The sequence below is a fragment of the Sorex fumeus genome, unplaced genomic scaffold, assembly GCF_029834395.1.
Source record: "Sorex fumeus unplaced genomic scaffold, SorFum_2.1 ptg000054l, whole genome shotgun sequence".
NCBI classification, from domain to species: Eukaryota; Metazoa; Chordata; class Mammalia; order Eulipotyphla; family Soricidae; genus Sorex; species Sorex fumeus.
This window is the reverse complement of record NW_026606111.1, coordinates 48,582,747-48,603,937: the sequence shown is the minus strand read 5'-3', so window position 1 is coordinate 48,603,937 and position 21,191 is coordinate 48,582,747. Positions and strand designations below refer to the sequence as shown.

The 21,191-nt window shown below is 38.5% G+C and overlaps 2 pseudogenes; both read left to right on the top strand.

Moving 5' to 3' along the window:
• Positions 1–2,663: 2,663 nt before the first annotated feature.
• On the top strand, positions 2,664–2,762 carry LOC130033681 (uncharacterized; annotated as a pseudogene).
• A 17,886-nt stretch (positions 2,763–20,648) lies between these two features.
• LOC130033773 (uncharacterized) lies at positions 20,649–20,745 on the top strand (annotated as a pseudogene).
• Positions 20,746–21,191: the final 446 nt, after the last annotated feature.

The following is a 21,191-nucleotide window of genomic DNA, read 5'->3' as shown; positions in this document are numbered from 1 at the left end:
GTATAGATACAGGAAGACAATGAATTCATATGCTTTGTAACTTAGGAATTGATTGGCTTTGAATATTATTCACTCCTGGGCTTCTGTCTTCTCAACTTAAGCCTCAGTTGCCCTCACTTCCTAGCACCCCAAGGGCAGGGTCCCGACGTGGGCCTGGATGTTACCAGGGCAAGCCGGTAAGTTATGTGCTAACCTGGCATCGCGATGGGCCAGGCCAAGGTGCCACAATTCTTAACTATAAGTTAAGAGGTTGATCATAGGCAAATGATGTCATGATCCAAAAGTAACGACAACACTAGGGCCCTGCTGCTAGGAATAGGAAAGATATCTTGCCTGAGCACTGCAGTCTGAGATCGAGATGACCCTAGGAGAGCAATTCTACAAGCTCAAAGTATTTCTTACTGTGTCCATACAAAATAATTAATATTATATATGCTTATATGTTGGTTGGACAAGGAGAGGAGAAAGACCTCCTATAAGCTGTTTTCCTGTGTGTCCTGACCTGCTTGGATGAAACTGCTTTCTCCCCTTCAAACTGCCTTTGTTGGGGCGCAGATCGTGATCTCCCTTTAACGACAAAGAGACTCCAGAGACTGCAAACATCAAGCAAGGTTTATTGTAAGACTGGCTAGCCAGGGTCAAGCCGCCTACACAGACACGCAGGTCAGTTAGGTGAGGCAAGACCCCGAACTTCTTCAAAGGGGATCTTATATAGGCCTTCACTGGCTGTTACAGCAAAGCCTGCGCATTTCATAGCCAATAGATTTGTAACAACATATGCTTTCTTAACCAATCCAATTAAGGGTAAATCACTTCTTAGCCTATAGTTTAAAGATCAGCATTTTGGGTTGGTGCCTAGGAACTGACAGGTTTTTAAGGCAGTCCTGGGTCTTGCAACATGGGTCTTGTGAGAGATATCCGGTTATCTGGTCTGACCCCCACCCTTCGAGTACCTGTATCTGAATTCCTTGCTCAGGGGCAGAAAAACCAGTTATTTTGCAGTGCAGGCTCCTATAAAGCAGATCTGAAAAAGCTTATCTAGACCTGTTTCTTGAAAAACAAGTTATTTTGCAATGCAGGTTCCTATTAAGCTAAGCTAAAATAATTCTGGTGGTAGTCCATTTTGGGCCTGTCCCTTACACCTTCAGTAAATGATTTCAGTATACTGAGACAGTTTTCCTTTTCTTTCAGAAACCTAGCTGGTCTTAGATCTGCAGATATCAGGTGCTAGCCAGGACTGATCTTTGGGATGTAGATTCCCAGCTCTACCCAGGCTGGTCTTTGGGATGCAAATCAAGGTGGTTGCAGCTTGTGAAAGTGATTGTGGAAGGTTTCAGTTTGGCTTTGTATCTTCTTTCCTGAGGCCAGTATTACTACTGGCCTGCTGATGTAAGGAAACAATGTGGATGTAAAGAAACAATATATGGTTTGCTGCCTCAATGTTCTTTCTGTAACTCCTTTTGATGACATCACTGTAATGCCCCTTTTAGAGGTTCTATGATCTATATAAGGGGATCTTCCTGGATCTCAGTGCCAGCACGTGCTTGAGGATTCCTGAGGCCTCTATGACATACATCTCTTCCGTGTAATAACCTGCTGCTCCACGACCAACCAGCCTGACCCCCGTTTCCTTCCATCTCCTGACCATCGCCATCGACCTCCATGGAGTGGGGAAACGGCCTGACCGCCAGCCTTTTATTTTTTGTGTGTTTACACAGGTTCTGCTTCCACTTCCTTCATGCATGAGTCTCCTTCAAGATTGGGCAGAGTGGTCTTAAGCGTACCTATGGCTGGTTGCAGAGGTCTTCAGCTGTCGGGGCTCTACTCAGGGCAGTGAGGGAAATTCACCCCTCCCCGTCCAAGGGGCCCCGGTAAGGAAAGCCAGGTGCGGGGTCAGGAGCCTGTCGTTTTAGACATATTTGGAATTAATTTTAGATCGAAAAGTACTTATGTGCTTAGTAATAAATTACTATACACTTTTCAATCACCTCAGAGACCCCACTCTGCTTAGAGAACTAGATTTTTAAATACAGGGCTGTTTTGCCTGTGTGTCATGACTGAGAATCACTCTCAGTAGATATGAAACTCACTATACACAAAGATGCACACAGGCTACTTTGAGTCATCTGTGTTGTTAATGTGTGTTGGCCATTAAACTTCACTGAGACCCCTTAATCTGTCCTTTACAGGAGCCTCATGAGTCTCACCTTCCATTCAAGTTGTACTTGTAATAAGGTGGAATGAAATCATCAATATTCTCCTCACCTCTTCCTTCAGGAGAAAAATCCTACTTACATTCAAGGTGGTCAAATTGCAGACAACACCATCCACCTTTTCCTGGAGATGTACACGGGACTGAGGTGACAACAGCAAAAGGCTCTAGTTTAATGGTTTTAATGAAGGTTTCAGGGAAGGGCATTAAAGAAGACTCATATACCATCTTCCAAAAGAATTATTTTGTAAAACTGATGCCTTGGGTATGGTAAAAGATAATATGGTAAAAACCATATTTTTCTTTCTAGGACATTAAAGTTCTAAATCTAACTATTCAAGCTGCTTTGAAATACATTCCTTGATTTGGAATCACTGTCTGCCATAGGAGTGAGTAAGGACAGCACTCAAAGTAATAAGAAGAGAAAAATATGGAAAAATTAACTCATACTATGTTTTGTAACATATATACTAAAATTGAAATGATACAGAGATTAGCATGGTCCTTGCACAGAGATGACATGCAAACTTGTAAAGTGATCCATATTTTTGTTTCAAGAAGAATTAACAGGGCGACTTTAAGCTAAGAAAATCCACACAAGTACAAAAATTCTACATAAAGATAGCACAAATCCCCATCACAACAATCTCCTCAATGTCAGTGGACTAAATGTGTGCCAATTCAAAGGCACAGAAAGGGAAGATGAATTAGAAAACTGATCCCAACATTCTGCTGCCTGAAGAAACACTTCTGAACAATCAAAGCAACCATGGGCTCAAAGTCAAAGGCTGGAAAACAATTCTTCAAGAAAGAAAAGAACACCTCCACAAAGCTGGAGTGGACATACTAGTATCAGGCCATACGGACTTCAGGCTATAGGTTATAAGAGACAGTGAAGGTCATTTCTTCATGATCATGGGATCTGTACATCAGAAAGAACTCACCCTCCTCACTGTAGGTGCTCCTAATGACAGACCAGCAAAATACTTAAAAATAACTTCTAATAGACTTATAGAAAAACATTGATAGCAACACAATACTAGTAGGAGATTTCAACACTTCTTTGTCACTTCTCGATAGATCAAACAGACTGAAGCTCAGCAAGGAAATATTTTCTTTAAGGGAAGTAATGAACAACCGATGGCTTAGGGAAGAAATCAAAGAGGAAATAAAAATTTCCATAAAGAAATGAGAATGAGGACACGAGCTACCAGAACTTGTGGGACACAGCAAAAGCAGTGTTAAGAGGAAAGAGTATAGCTCTACCAGAATTCATCAGGAAGAAAGAAAGGGCCAGCATGAATAAATTAGAGCTCAAGATTTGGGAAAATGACCAACAAAAGTAGTCCAAACTAGGCTGGAAGAAGGAAATAATAAAACTTGTACCAGATATCAATGAGCTAGAATCCCAAAATACAATCCAAAAGACCAATAAGAGCAAAAGCTGGTTCTTTGAGAAAATAAATAAGATCAATAAACTATGAGAAGCTTCTCAAAGAAACAAAGAGAAAGAACTCTAATAAGTCAAATCAGAAATGCAAAGGGGCATATCCTAATAGAAAGTACAGAAATCCATAGGATCATCAGAGATTATATTGAGAATCTTTACAGCAGGAAATGAGAGAATCTTATATAAATTGATAAATTTTTGGATTCCAATTACCTCCCAAGGCTGAACCAAGAAGATTTGGAATACTTGAACCTATCACTTCCAAGGAAATTGAAATGATGATGAAAAGTATCCCCCCAAACAGAATCCCTGGCCCAGATGAATGGATTCAATAGTGAAATATTTCAAACCTTTAAAGAGGAAATACTGCCAACATTTTTCAAGATTTTCCAGGAAATTGAAGAATCATAAATACTCCCAAATAGTTTCTATGAGGCAAAGATCACCCTAATACTCAAATCAGACAGAGACACCACAAAAAAAGAAAATTACAAACTTATTTCCTTGATGAATACAGATACACAAATTCTCAAGAAAATACCAGCAAAGAGAATCCAGAAACTCAACAAAAGATCACACACTATGACCAAGTAGGTTTATCTTGGGGATGCAAGGATGGCTTAACATTCTCTAGTCAATCAACAGAATACACCATCTCAATAAAATAAAGATAAAAGTCATATAATCATATCAATATATGTAGATAAATCATTTGATGAGATCCAGCACCCATTCATGATGAAAAACTCTCAACAAAATGGGAGTTGAAAGTACTTTCCTCAATATAGTCAAAGCAAATTATCACAAACCCACAATAAGCATTATTCTCAACGGGGAAAAACTGAAGGCTTGGAGCAGAAATCAATGAACTAGAATTCCAAAATACAATCAGGCACAAAACAAGTTACCCACTCTCACCACTCCTATTCAACATAGTACTTGAAGTATTTGCCATATGATTTCGGTAAAAAAAAAGATATCAAGGACATCCAGATAAAAAAGGAAGAACTCAAGCTTTTACTATTTGGAGATGACATGATACTATACTTAGAAAATCCGAAAGAATCTACAAAAAAGCTCCTGGGAACAATAGAATTGTTTAGTAAAGTAGCATATTACAAAATCAATATCTGGTACGCCATGGCTTTCCTATATATTAATAATGAAAGAGAAAAAAGAGATAGAGAAAAACAATCCCATTCACAATAATACCTCAGAAAATCGAGTACATTAGAATCAACTAAAAATGTTAAGGATCTATACCAAAAAAAAAACCTACAAAGCTCTACTTTACGAAATAAGAGAGTATATGAGGAAATGGAATCACATCCCATGCTCATGCACTGAGAGGTTTAACACTGTCAAAATGGCAATACACCCCAAAGCTCTATAAAGATTTAATGCACATTCTATAAGGATACCCATAACATTTTTCAAATAAATAGATTAAACACTCTTGAAAGTCATACACAACAATAAACTCCCATGAAGAGCTAAAGCAATCTTTGGTAAAAAGAAGAAGGGAACACCTTCCCCAACTTCAAACCCAACTACAAAGTTGTAGTAATCAAAATACCATGATATTCAGATAAAGACAGGCCTCAGATCAATGGAATATAGTTAAATATCCTGACGCTGGCCCTCAGATTATTATTACCTAATCTTTCATAAAGGCTCAAATACATCACAGGTAGCTTGCCAGGCTCTGCCGTGAGGGCTAGATACTCTCTAAGCCTGCCGGGCTCTCCAAGAGGGGCGGAGAAATCGAACTCGCATCGGACATGTTGGCTGCGTCCAAGGCAAACGACCTACTCGCTGTGCTATAGCTCCAGCCTATTAGATGTATTCGATATACCAAACACAGTAACAACAAGTCTCATGATAGAGACGTTACTGGGCCCGCTCAAGCAAATTGCAGCCAACATGGCTGACCCAAGTTCGATTCCTCTGCCCCTCTCGGAGAACCTGGCAAGCTACCGAGAGTATCTCAACCGCATGGCACAGTCTGGCAAGCTCCCCATGATGTATTCCATATGCCAAATACAGTAACAACAAAGTCTCCAATGGAGACGTTACTGGGCCCGCTCGAGCAAATCGACGAAGAATGGGAGGACCTTTAATTTTACCTTACCTTCATAAAGGCTCAAGAAATATGAAGTTGAGCTAGGAACTCTCTTCAGCAACTGGTGCTGGGAAAATTGGACAGCAACATGCAAAAAAAATGAACTCAAACCTCTTTATAGTGCCAGGCACAAAGTCAGATCAAATGTATTAAAGACCTCAATATCATACCTGAATTCTTAAGATATATGGAGAAAAATGTGGGAAGATCCCTGCATGACATTAAAGCTAAGGGAAACTTCTAGAATGAAACACCAATGACCAAGGAAGGGGATGTGAAGATAAACAAATGAGACTACATTAAACTAAGAAGTTTCTGTAACTCAGAAAAAATGGTGACCATGATAAAAAGAGAGCCCACATAATGGGGAAAAATTATTTATGCAATACCCATACAATTAACCTCAAAATTCTGACTGCTCTATCATTAAGAACGCTAAATAGTTCCTGTGAATTTTATTCTTTTTCACATATATTTACTCTAAAATATTTTAGATTTCCTTTTAAACGACAGGTAAAAAGGTAAATTTATGAGTTTTTTTAAAAATTAAAAATACCCCTATACATAGCCAGGTGCGACCCAAAAAACAAAAAAGCAAGCAAGCAAGCAAGAAAGAAAGAAAGAAATTAAAAATTAAAAAATAATGCTGTTTGCAATGCTAAGGATCAATCCCAGATCATCATACAATGGAAGGCAAATGCTCTTTCACTGAGTTATATCCCTGTTCTTTAACATTTAATAAGTTCTTAATTGATGTCTCATTGCATTTTCTTTTTTAAAAAATGCTTTTCTAAATATTCCTGGTCGCCAATGTACCTCCTGCATTTTGACCCTCGCTTCTCTTCTATATTTGACCTCTAAGACTCTGTTGTCACCTTATCCTTCCTATAGCCATGTTTTCCTTGGAAAAAGTTTCCAAGATCATGTCTGGCTTGCTTTAACTTGGCATAAAATGGAAACCTTATTTTCTGTATGCTCTCATGCTAGAGGTGATGATGTTTTCGACCCAGGTGAACTCTTTTCTGGGGAACTTTCTGGCTGTTTCTATTTGACTTCAAAATATCTAAAGGTAATTCATCATCTTTTTTTTTTTTGCGTTTTTGGGTCACACCTGCCGATGCACAGGGGTTACTGCTGGTTCTGCACTCAGGAATTACACCTCACGGTGCTTGGGGGGACCATACAGGATGCTGGGAATCTAACCTGGGTAGGCCGTGTGCAAGGCAAATGCTCTACCTGCTGTACTATAGATCAAGCTCCGCCCCCCGCATCCCCATAATTCATCATCTTGAGTGTCTCAGATTTTTACCTTCCATTTAGAAACTTGAAATTTACATTGACACAGTAAATTGAAACCACAAAACCATTGAATGGCATGTTATAATGGTAGCAGCCATGAGCAAACATTGATAACCTATAAGTTGGCATGAACGAATTCTGTCTCAGAGGCTTCACTTCTGAGAATACCTGTCACTACCTCCTTTCTGTTACGTATCCCAGGATCAGAATCTACATCAGGCCATCAGTAGAAATTGTTCACCCGAAAGCTAGCCTTCCACTGGGATCAGAATCCATGATCCATCTAACTTGTAATTTTTCATTCATGATTTGTTGACCTTGTTTCAGTTGGAGGCATCCAGAGCATACACTCTGCTTTCCCGTTGTTTCCACAGAAAAATCAAATACCTAAGAATGTTATCATTTCTGACGCCACTGTGAAAGATATTTTTGGAATCCCACCGTAAGATACTATCATTAATGTTATAATATTACTGTTCTCAATAGTCCGGATCTCCCCAAAGAACTCTCTACCCTCCTCACTCCAAGTGCAGACTCCAGTTTATCATGCTCCTGAACATACTTCTAATAGTTTCACTCAGGTTATCCCCTAAAGTGCACAAGTTAATTTCATACCACTCCAAGTTCTTATTCCTAAACTACCAGAGTGGGATTGGTCCTCAAGCTTATGTTCTCCCTTGAAGAAATACCGTGCTTCCTTTCTCTATGTCTCTCTTTGTTTCCTTTGTTAAACGAGTATTCTCTCTTGAACATATATTCCATTCCACCCTACACCGGTTTAACAAGTTTCTAAGTGTTTTTCAGTAAAATCTATTTTGCTTCACTAAACTAAAAATTTTAAACCACCAGAGCATTGTTTAAACCAATATTTCTATCCTTTAAACCAAAAATTTTGAAAATGAAAGGGAGTAAATCAATGGAATACTACTCAGCTGTATGAAGTGAAATCTTATTATCTGTATAAAATTGGATCACATGAGGATATTATATTTAGTGACATAAACCAGGCAGAGAAAGATAGGCATCATACAAGTTCATGCATATGTGGTTTATGGAGAAAACAAATTAAAAGGATAAAATGAGACAGACAAACGACTAAAACATTATTTATATTCTATGATTTATAATTCAATTAATAATGGTTTCTCATACACATAATTCCAACATGACACTCCTAATTCTCTCAAAAAATAAACCCTCCCTCTCCCCCAAACCCCCAGAATCCCTCCTTCCCAATCCCCTGACTCAATTGTGTGGATCAGTTCTCCCCTTACATTGGCCTTGAACCTTTGTTTCTACCTTGCTGTGTGTCTTTACATCCCACATATGAGAAAAATCTCTCTGTATCTGTTCCTTTCCTTAAGGCTAACTTTACATGCATGATATCCTCTAGTTTCATCCAATGTTGAAAATTGCATAGTTTTGATCTTTTCAAAGCAATAAAAACAAACTTTAGAACCATGAGACTATTTAATTACCAGATGGAAAGGTGTAATCAAAGTGGAAAAACTGAACAATGGTTAATGACAGAGTAGGCCTTTCAGTAGTGAGTGTAATATGATACATGAACGTTGATTCTGCATAGTCCTAAAATTTATGAAATTCTAGTAATTCTATAATGTAATTTTAAATAATCAAACCAGTATTTAAATAACTTACATTTATCTATGATTTTGACATATATTTTGTGTCAAACTATCAGAAATAAAAATAATGTGAGATAGAGATATTGTGTATCACTATACTTTTAAACAAGAGAAGTGCTGAAAATTTCTGTGTCTTGATGAACTGTCATATAAATTGACTACTTGGGTTTTTCCCAAGAAATGTTTTTGGAAGGAAAACTTTATTGAAACTCTGTGACTTAAGTTGTTTTTCTAAAATGTAGTTACTAATAACTCTAAGAATAATAATGCATACATGAATATAATTTTTACATTTCATATGGTTTACATAGGAGGAAGTATAAAGAAAACATAATGAAAAATATGTATCACAGAACTGAAAAAGAAGTGTATAGATATCAATGAAATCTGGGATCTGTAGCAAGCAGCATAGTACAGTAATTTATTGAGAGCAGACCCAAGAGTAAGCCCTGAATAACAGTGGATGTGGTTTCAAACAAAACCAAATAAAACAGTCCAATAAGGTTATTAATAAATTGTTCCACATATACAATATGAAAAGTATATTCTATTTTAGAAAAATATGCTAGCCAAAAAATGGAATAAAAGGTGATTTTTGAGTGCACACTGTACCAGTCCATCAAACAGAAAAGATTTACCAGTAACTACATAACAAAAAGAAAATAGGAATAAACGTGATTGTATTTCATAGTCAAGAAATGTTTTAAATGAGTAAAATACAGAAAGAAACTTCGTAAGTACAAAAAAAATTATTCTCATCAATACCTTTGAATATTAACCAGCAAACAACACCTGTTAAAATAGCATAGGATTTCACTTTATCACACAAGAAACACAAAAGACCATTTAAAAAGTGATCATAAAATATTTTACAAATTTACTTTCAACACCTAGATTAGAATTATCTTTATCAGTCAGGAAAAAGTTCTTCTCAATGTTTAATAAATGAGCACCAAAATTCAATAAAATATCTTTAATGTAGGAAAACTCAGAATTCACAAATATGACAAAAATGTGTAATTAGACATGTGATACTTGATTTTTCTATGTCCTCTTAGGATCTAAAACAGAAGTTGACTATTATCAAAATACTCTCATAGTAGGAAGAAAAAATCTCATGAAATAGCATTTGTAAAGATGACAAGCAGCTTTAACCTGGAACCTACTTACCACACAAATGAATCAACAATTCTCCTGATTCAAGTTAGAATAAACCATTTTTTAAAAATTTTAACAGGCTGCCTGTACGTGTACTTAAAAACCAGAATGTAATAAAAACATTGAAGATTTATTGTCTTCAACCCCCCTAGATAACCACTATTAGCTATATATGGGAAGCATCATCTCTAAAGCTGTTTATATTCCAAATTGTCAAGTACCAAGTACTGTGTTGTAAGAGATAATAAGGAAAAAAGCCAGCAAGGATGGCTTTCTGATAAACTGCTTTTCCTACTGGTACCCTAATCAAGGCGTAGTATACTTTCTAGTCCTGGCATTTTTTGAAGTAAATTGCTTTGACTTGTTCTCAGTGTATTTATCTCAGCATATTTAATATATATTCTTTCTTTTTTGATTTTAAATCTTTGGTTCTCTTCAACATTCTGTCCAAACGTTTTCCCCTTCCTTGATAATCGCCGTCCATATTCTTTCTTTCTTTCTTTCCTATTTTATTCTCCCACATATCGTCTTGGTTCTATTGGTCAATGTTTGAAGAAAGTGATCCCAAACTTTCTTACCTTTGAGGGCTTGCCTCTCTACCGCTCAGCACTCCACACTATCCCCATGCCCCATATTTTCTTATTACCTGGTTTAATTGGAAAACTCAAAGATAAAGGATTATTACTGTGTAATAGCACTATATTTAAACTACTGAAGTATAAATACAAGTGGAGAGACCATTACAGAGAAAACATGCTAGTATATATTAACAGTTTTCCACAGCATATACATTTTCTGTTTCTGTCAAAATACTGTCTCTGATTTATATTTTTTCAATGGATATCATGTAAAATTCTCTATTAAAAACAAAAAGAAACACAGAGAATCAACACTCATACATATATATGTGTATTTGAGCTTGTAAACATTTCTAAAATATAATGTAATCAATGAGGAAAAGCACTTTGTATATAACAGAACGAAAGCCAATGTCAAAAATCACACAGCAAATGTACAAGTCAAGCTAAAATGAGGCTTATAAAATTCTACTTGAATACTTTCTTTCATTACTACATGTTGTTTTTACTTGACTGCTAAGTTTAGGGATGATATATCTAATAAAAAGCGTTGAAATGTATTATTCTTTACCTGCCATGGTCAGAGAAGAGGAAATACCGATGAAAGGTAGACGAGAAGAGGAGACGGTACGAGAGTATGTCTGAACACTGAAGCGGCTTAAGACCACAAGGGTCCAGTACAGATGACTGGTCGCTGGTGATTGGTCATTGGTCACTGGTCACTTGCCATGATGATTCAAATTTGTTTACAAACAATTGCATGGGCACCCCAGATTCTACAAGTTGGTAGTTGGATGGGTGGGAGAATGATGTCATAAAGTAGGCAGTTGAAAGGTAGAGGCTAGCCAATCATGAGGTCAGATTCCCAAGAAGAAGACCGGATTGGATAGAGAGAGAGGTAGAATGAAGCAGGCTAGGGAGATGGAATCCTACAAGACAGTTATAACAGTTTCACCTTCGTCAGACTCTTGTGTTAGAAAAATACTCCCATTATACTCAAGAGCTTAGGTATTTCATTAACACATCAAGAAAATTATGAAATAATCGTTTATATTGCACTGTTAAAGAAACAACATTTGGTATTACTAGTATATTTTATATAACGTTTACAGCACAGCGGGTAGGGCATTTGCCTTGCAGGAGGTCAACCCTGATTCCGATTCCTCTGCCCGGCAAGCTACCCAGAGTATCTCGTCCACATAGCAAGAGCCTAGCAAGCTATCCATGACGTATTCAATAGGCCAAAACCAGTGGCAACAAGTCTCACAATTTCTTGTAAGATGTTACTGGTTCCCGCTTGAGCAAATTGATGCATCGAGGGAGCATAGTGCTACAGTGATATGATTGAAAAAAAAATGGTGGTTTCTTTCAATATGACAACACTTACTATGATAAGTTGTAGATGAATCGAGATGTGTTAAAATGTAAATATAAAGGTAAAGGTAAAGGTAAATGCCCTCCCGTTGATTGTCGATTTGCTCGAGCGGGCCCAATAACGTCTCCATTGGAGACTATGTTGTTACTGTGTTTGGCGAATCGAATACTCTCGGTAGCTTGCCGGGCTCTCCGAGAGGGGCGGGGGAATCGAACTCAGGTTGGCTATGTTGGCCGCTTGTAAGGCAAACGCCCTACTGCTTGTAAATGCACAGGTATCTTATTTGTACAAAACAAACAGTTGTTCTCAGTTCAAAACTGTAGAAGATAAAGAAAAACATATGCTCATTTGTGTCAAAATTTTAGAATCTGAAAGAAAAATTTAAAATTCAAATTACGTGATCAAAAAACAAGTAAAACCAACAAATTCTGGCAATTAATATGATAGTCAAAGTATGAATGTTTTTAATAAATCAGTGCTGTGAAATAAATCAGTATTTAGCTAGTAAACTTGTATAGAAAAAATAAGCATAAACCATGATCATATAATCTGTATTGAAAGAAGTGTAAATGACTAGTAAACACAAGAGCAATTTCCTTTTTTAAATTTTTTTTTTTTGTTTCATTAGTGAAACACCATGAGGTACAGCTGTAGACTTACAAGTTGTTGTGCTTGGGTTTCAGTAATACAATGATCGGGTACCCATCCCAGCACCAGTGCCCATTCTCCACTCCAAACAATCCCAGTATCCCTCCCAACCCCCATCCCCATCCCACCCTGCCTCTTTGGTAGGGCACTCCCTTTTGTTCTGTCTCTCCCTTTGGGTGCTGTGGTCTGCAGAAGAGACATTGGGTGGCAATCCTGTTCAGTCCTTAGACTACTTTCAGCAGGCATCTCCCTTCCTGGGCAGATCTTCCCAGCACCATTTATTGGGTGCTCCCTTCTCTATCTGCGCTGCCTTTACCCCTAGAGAATGTAGTTGGCCTCTAAGCCATGGAGTGAACAACCTGATATTTATCACAGCTGTTCTTGGTTGTTAGTCTCTTATTTTGTTACTTTATGTTACCCAGATGAATGCAATCTTTCTATATCTGTTCCTCTCTTTCTGACTCATTCCCCATAGCATAATATTTTCCATGTAGTACCACACAAGAGCAATTTTCAAGCTCACTAGTAGACAAAGAGCACAAATTAAAATGAGAAATTAAAATGTCCCCCCAAATTACAAATATTTAAAAATCAGGTAATATCTTTTCCTAAAGATGATCAATATATCCTAGATATATCAAAGAATCTAAGAAAAAGTATGCCATGAATGTATAAAATATATGCAGATAATTTATTTGATTGGAACCCAGACTTAGTATAGGGATTAAAGCAATTACCATGCACACAGTCAACCCAAATTAATGGCTGGCTCCACCAGGAATGACCCTTGAGAACAGAGTCAGAAGTCCCAAGAACCACATACTATGGCCCAAATACCCCACAAAAGCAGAAATATAATTTATCACTTATTACTATAAAATACAAATGTATTATAAAGTCCATTATAAAATGCATTATAATTTTTTAAAATGTATCACAATGCACAGATTTCTATACCACACATATCACTACTTAGACAATGTAAGTAAATACTATTAAAAAACCATCTTCAAAAAAAAAAACATCTTCTTGGTCAATAGCAAACTAATAATTTTGGGGGCTTTCAAAAATTATATAGGAATTAGCAACCTTAACCTCTATGTTACTCAAGTATCAGTTATATGTTTTTCTTTTCTTCCTTTTTTGTGGCGAAGGGAGCGCACCCAGATGTGCTCCGGGCTCACTTTTGACTCTGTATGCAGAGATCACTTCTGGAAGTCTCAGGATTCTGGGGATTGAACTCAGATTCGCTGCATACAAACCCTCTACAAATTGCACTAACTATGTGGCCCATATGTTTCTTTTTAAATAACATTTCAATAAAACACTTTAAATAATTTTTTTAAAAAACGTTTTTAATGAAATATTTCATTAAAAAGATTAATATAGAGAAATATTCTTTTAATGATTAAAGTAAATTTAAAAATTGGAATAATACTTGGTAAAGCATAGGAACACAGCAGAAATATATGATGAAATATACGATGGTATATATCTTATTTGTAAATTTGTAACTGTAACACATTGTCCTTTTCCATTTCAAGGATGAGATGAATCCATATAGTAGATTCGTTCACTCACAATACTATATTCTCTCCTGGATGCTTTTTAAAACTACTTGCCAATGTGACTGTTTCTAAACTTTTTGAGTACTATAGCCCTGTTTATAATTGTTAGATCTTTCTCTTGTTTTATTTTTACTTTATGTTCCAATCTTAATGGTATCACCGTCTACTCAGTCAACCTAGCTAAACCCTAAGGTTTCTTCCAATTTCTCCTGCACAAGTCTCTGCTTTCTGACAAAAGGGAGGACCTCAGAATGCTGACATCAATCTAATACCCAGGGCCGCAGGAGATAATGTAGTGCTTATGGAAATTGTCTCACATGCTCTCAATTTGACTCCCAGCAGCACCTGATTGCCAGAGTATCAAAGACTGTATAGCCTCAGAGGACCCCAAGCACCATGGACACGTTTTCTGAGAATTGCCTGTGGGGCCCCCACACCTCCTGAGCATTGCTTTAGAGACTCTCTCAGCAACCAAAAAATATATAATGTCAGAGAAACATGTACTTGTCTTAAATAGGGACCCTCACTTTTGGTGAGTTTCACAAGGAAATATTGCATGAAAACGTAAATCAAAGATCAGGGGAGACAGTGTAAATCATGTGAGTACAGATCATATATTTGGTGAAATGTGTTAAGATTCAGATGCCCTAGTCTTCGCACCAGGGGTATTCCTTCAAAAACACCCCCATTTTACTGGAAGGGTGCTAGAACATTATATGACTGAAACTCAATTATGAGCAACCTTGTAACTGTGTATCTCTTGGTGATTCTAATTATTAAAGTAATTTTTTTAAATGCACCCATCAAAGTTACCTTTTTACCACTAAATGGGAAAGATACTTTCTAATACTTACCTCACCAAAAGCTCAACAGAGTGTGACGATTGCCAAAAAATGTCCTCCCTTGCATTTTTGTCATGATACTTATTAATACTTAACTCTTCGTTTTTTACCCTCTTCTCATGCCAAATCTTTAGTCTCCCTTGCAAGCTCCTCAAACATTATCCATTCAACATTGTTGCTCTTTGCCACTGCTTCTCTTGACTTCTTGTCCATGAACTGATTCTGAAACATAACATACCTGAAATTACAGTACTCATGCCAGAGACAAGCATTGATGCATCTTTCGGTTTAGCATTCTTCAAGCTATTGGCACACAGGTGAGTAACATTTTTTTTTCCTACTGAGAACACAAAAATAGATATGCTGGTTTTCAAAGTTCTATCAATAGTCTGAGCTACCAATTAAGGATATATATTTTTAAATTTTTATTGAATATCTGTGAGATAGACCATTACAAACTATTCATAATTTGCTTCCTGTCATACAACGATCCAACATGCTTCTCTCCACTAGTGTAAATTTCCCACCACCAATGTCCCTGGTTCCCTACAACATCCCCCAACACCCTACCCCACCCCCAGCCTGTCTCTATGGCAGGCTCTTTAAATTCTTTCTCTCTCCTTTTAATTTTTTGCATTATTGTTTTCATACAGGTACTAAGAGGTCATCATGTTTGTTCAAGGAATTTAGTATTTTTATTGGGGGTGTCACATCCGGCGATGCTCAGGAGTTATTCCTGGCTCTGCACTCAGGAATTACTCCTGGCGGAGCTCAGGGAACCATATGGGATGCTGATATTCGAACCCGGGTCTGCCGCATGTAAGGCAAACATCCTACCCACTGTGCTATCGCTTCAGCCCCGGAATTGAGTATTTTTATCAGGAAGGTAAGGCTGGAGTTGCTTTGAGGTATGGACATGACTGCTGCGGCTTCCATAAGTACAGGGCAGTGAGGGTGGGCTGCCCATCCTGACTCAGAGAAAGCCTAGAGATTTCAGTCACAAAACCCGCATATCCGAAATTTCAGCTGTTATATTTCAGTGAAATCCATCCTGAGTCAATGTAAAGAGACTAGGGCATGGTGGAGATTTTGGTTTGTGGGAGCAAGTGGCTGCCCTGAGTTCTGGTTGCGTGGGCAACAAACTAACCTGCCTCCCTCCGATTTACCCTAGTATGTTCTGCCCTGTGCAGGTCCAAGGTTAACTGTGACTTTTGATCTCTTTCAAGATTTATTTATGGGTCACTTATGCAAGACCAATACATTAGCTTGTATAGCTGAGCCAGGGGTGGTTTGTGAACATGACTCCCACATATCTTTTGGGAGTTTAATTTCTTGGGAAACTTAGTCCTAAGGTGTTGGGATCCAGCCAGAGGCACAGTGGAAATCTGGGGTTATCAGGCAGCATGATGGCACCATTAGACTGTAGATGCACTCACCTCGAGGGTGCAGGTTGACTTCCTGAAGGCACTGCACCCCCAGACTAACAAATATTCATTGAATTAATGAAAGAATAATCAACATTTTCAAAATATGTCACTTTATTGCATTTTAGAAGGGTAACTTCTAACAGGGAAATCATTTTCATGGTATAATCAAGACCTCCGGTTCATTCTTAACATATTTAATAAAAGCTACACATTTTGGAAATTCATACAAAGAAATTCTTTATATTATCTGTCTTCATAATCTACTTGTAAATTACTCAGATATCACCGTTTATACCACTGTTCTTAGCATAGAAATTTACAGATAGAAAATGTTTAGTAAAAATTCATTTTGGGGGCTGGAGCAATAAACAGGGTGTAGGACGTTTGCGTTGCACGCAACCAAACTAAGTTCGATTCCCAGCATCCCATACGGTCCCTCGAGTACCGCCAGGAGTAATTCCTGAGTGCATGAACCAGGAATAACTCCTGAGCATCGCAGGGTGTGACCCAAAAAGAAAAAAATTCATTTTGGCACTTCTGTTGAATATAGTACTGGAAGTACTTGCAATAGGAGTTATATAAAAAAAGATATTAAGGGCAGTCATGTAGGAAAAGTAGAAATCAGGCTCTCACTATTCACAGAAGATGTGATACTATATTTAGAGTATTCTAAAACCTCTACCAAAAAAGTCCTAGAAACAATAGATTTATATGGTAAAGTTGCAGGCTATAAAATCAATACCCAAAAGTCTATGGCTTTTCTATATGCAAATAATGAGAGAGAAGAAAGTGACATGAAGAAAGCAACCCATTCACAGTCATGCCTCAGAAAATCAAGTATCTCAGAATCACCTCAACTAAGGAAGTGAAGGACCTATACAACAGAAAATAAGAGGACACGAAGAAATGGAAACATATCTCCTGCTTATGTATTGAGAGAATTAACATTGTCAAAATGACAATACTCCCCAAAGCATTGTACAAATTCAATGTGATCCCTATAAAGATACCCATAATATGCTTCAAAGAAGTTTATCAATCACTCCTGAAATTCATATGGAACAACAAACGCCCACGAATAGCTAAAGCAATTCTTGGGACAAAGACGATGGGAGGCCTCACCTTCCCCAACCTCAAACTCTACTACAAAGCGATAATAATTAAAACAGCATGGTACTGGAACAAAGGCAGAGCCGCCGACCAATGGAACATCATTGAATATACTGACACACACCTTCAAATATATGTTCATCTAATCTTTGATAAGGGAGCAATAAATGTGAAGTGGAGCAAGAAAGACTTCTTTAACAAACGGTGCTGGAAAAACTGGACAGCGACATGCAATAAAATGGGCTCAAACCTCTACCTAACAGCAAGCACAAAAGTCAGATGAAAATGGGTCAAAGACCTCAACATCAGAACAGAATTCATCAGGTACATTGAAGACAAGGTGGGCAAAACCCTCCACGACATTGAAGCTAAAGGTATCTTCAAAGATAACATGCCACTGGCCAAAAAAGTGAAAACAGAGATGAACAAAGGAGACTATCTTAAATTAAGTAGCTTCTGCACCTCAAAAGAAACAGTGACCAGAATACAAAGACAATCTACAGAATGGGAAAGGATATTCACCCAATGCCTATGTAATAAGGGGTTGATATCAATGATATACAAGGCTCTGGTTGAACTCTACAAGAAGAAATCATGCAACCCCATCAGAAAATGGGATGATGAAATGAACAGTAACTTTCTCAAAGAAGATACCAAATGGCCAAAAGGCACATGAAAAATGCTCTTCATCACTTATCATCAGGGAAATGCAGGTACAACCAACAAAGAGATATCACGTCACACCACTGAAACTGACCCACATCCAAAAGAACAAAAGCTACCGGTGTTGCCGTGGATGTGGGGAAAAAGGGACTCTCCTTCACTGCTGGTGGAAATGCGGACAGGTTCAGCCGTTTTGGAAAACAGTATGAACGGTTCTCCGAATACTAGAAATTGAGCTCCCATTTGACCCAGCAATATCACTCCTGGAAATATAGCCTGGAGAGGCAAAAAAGTACAGCCGAAATGACATATGCACTTGTATGTTCATTGCTGCACTGTTCACAATAGCCAAAATCTGGGGAAAAAAACCCCTAGTGCCCAAGAACAGATGACTTGTTAATGACACTTTGTTTCATCTACACAGTGGGATTCTATGCAGCTGTTAGAAAATAAGAAGTCATGAAATTTGCATAAAGTGGATCAACATAGTAAGTGAAATGAGTCAGAAAGATATGGACAGACATCGAAAGATTGTACTCATCTGTGGAATATAAAGTAACAGAATAAGAGACTAATACCCAAGAATAGAGTGATAAGGACTAGGAGGTTTGCTCCAGGCCTTGGAAGCCGACATCACATGCTGGGGGGAAAGGCAGCTCAGATAGAGGCCAGAACACCAACTAAAGGGTATTTGGAGGACCCGCTCTGGGTGGGAGATGCATGCCAAAAGTAGGCCATAGAGCCATTCTTTCTGCCCCACCAAGATCACGATTTGACCCCCACAAGAGGCTATCCGGCACGACCACAGCACCAGAGGCACGTGGATCCAATTCGGAACCCAGAGGCTTTTGGCAGAAAAGTGACTAAACTATGCATTAAGCTACGGCACCATTCTCCCTCAGGTGGGAAAGGGTATTTGTCGCTTCTGCCTTTCTCCCCCCTGGCGGCACGATGCCCACCACCTCAGAGATTATTGGACAGCCAGGTATGAGCTAGGGTGACAGGGCAACTACGGCCTCGTGGGATTGGGGGTGAGGGGTAAAACCAGCCCATTCGTCCTGCCAGCCAAGACCATGAGTTGCCCACCACGAGTGGCTCTCTGGCATGCCATGGCCCCAGAGAACAAAAGAGAATGCCCTGCCACAAAGGCATGTTTGGGGGCATGGTGGGAGGAATACTGGTATCATGCACCAGTTACATCTCCATTCGTCCTAGCCCTGAGATTTTAGCAAGTGCCACATTGGAGGTTTTTTCACGGTCAGGGAAATGAGATACTTCATTGTTACTGGGTTTTGGCATATAGAACACACCACGGGTAACTTGCCAGTCTCTGCCATGTAGGCAAGATACGCTTGGTAACCTGCCATGTTCTCCGAGAAAGAGAACTGGACAATATGAGTTGTTATCTTATCAACAAGATCCAGTATCTGGATCTTGGCCATTGATGGGATTACATGGCTCCAGAGGCAGTCCGTGGGTGTAACACTTAGCTACTGGAAGATGGGGGATCTGGATGGAGGAGGCCCATTCTTGGTCCGAGCAGTCTTGAATATCTCAGCCCCGGGTCCCGCACACCTGGGTTCCTCTGCCAGTTCCTTCATGCATGAGGCTCCTTCAAGTGTGGTGAGAGTGGTCTTAAGCATAACTATGGCTGGTTGCAGAGATCTTCAGCTGCCAGGTCTCTGCTCGGGGTGGTGAGGGAAACTCAACCCACCCCCTCCAAGGGGCCCCAGTGAGGAAAGCCAGGTGCGGCATCAGGAGACTGCCATTTCAGAGATATTTGGACTTAAATTTTGATCGAAAAGTACACATCATTCAAACAGTTGTATGTGCTTAGTAATAAAATATTACACACATGTTCAATCACCTAAGAAAGCTCATTCTGCTCAGAGAACTAGATTTTTAATTACAGGTCTGTTTTGCCCATGTGGAATGACTGAGAATCACTATGAGTAGATATAAAACTCACTATACACACAAAGATGCACACAGGTTACTTTGAGTCATCTGTGTTGTTAATGTGTCTGGGCCATTAAATTACATTGAGACCCTTTTTCTGTCCTTTACAGGAGCCTTATGAGTCTCACCTTCCCTTCAAGTTGAACTTGTAATAAAGTGGAATGAAATCATCAATATGCTTCTCACCTCTTCCTTCAGGAGAAAAATCCTACTTACTTTCAAGGTGGTCAAGGTGCGGACAACGTCATCCACCGTTTTCTGGAGATGTACACGGGACCGAGGTGAGAATAGCAAAAGGCTCCAGTTTAATTTTCTTAATGAAGATTTCAGGGAAGAGCATTAAACAACACTGATTCTCCATCTTCCAAAAGGATTATTTTGCAAAACTGATGCCCTGGGTATGGTAAAAGATAATATGGTAAAAACCATACTTTTCCTTCTGGGACATTAATGTTCTAAATTTATCACTTCAAGCTGCTTTGAAATACCTTCCTAGATTGGGAATCACTGTCTGCCATAGGAGTGAGTAAGGACAACACTCAAAGAAATCAGAAGAGAAAAATAGGGGAAAAAAATCAGCTCTTATACTCAGTTTGGCAACACATATACTAAAATTGAAATGATATAGAGATTAGCATGATCCTTACACAGAGATGACAGGCCAACTTGTAAAGTGTTCCATATTTTTGTTGCATTAAGAATTAACAGGGCTACTTTAAGCTAAGACAAGCCCCACAAGTACTCCAAATTTCGACATAAAGATAGCAAAAATCCCCATCACAATGATCTCTCTCAATGTCAATGGACTAAATGCACCAATTCAGAGGCACAGGATGGCAGGATGAAATAGAAAACTGAACCCAACATTCTGCTGCCTGGAAGAAACACATCTGAATAATCAAAGCAACCATGGGCTCAAAGTCAAAGGCTAGAAAATGATTCTTCAAGAAAAGAACACCTCCAAAAAGCTGCAGTGGCAATACTAGTATCAGACCACATGGACTTCAGGCTAAAGGTTATAAGAGACAGTGAAGGTCATTTCTTAATGATCATGGGATCTGTACATCAGAAAGAACTCACCCTCCTCAATGTATATGCTCCTAATGACAGATCAGCAAAATACGTAAAAACAAC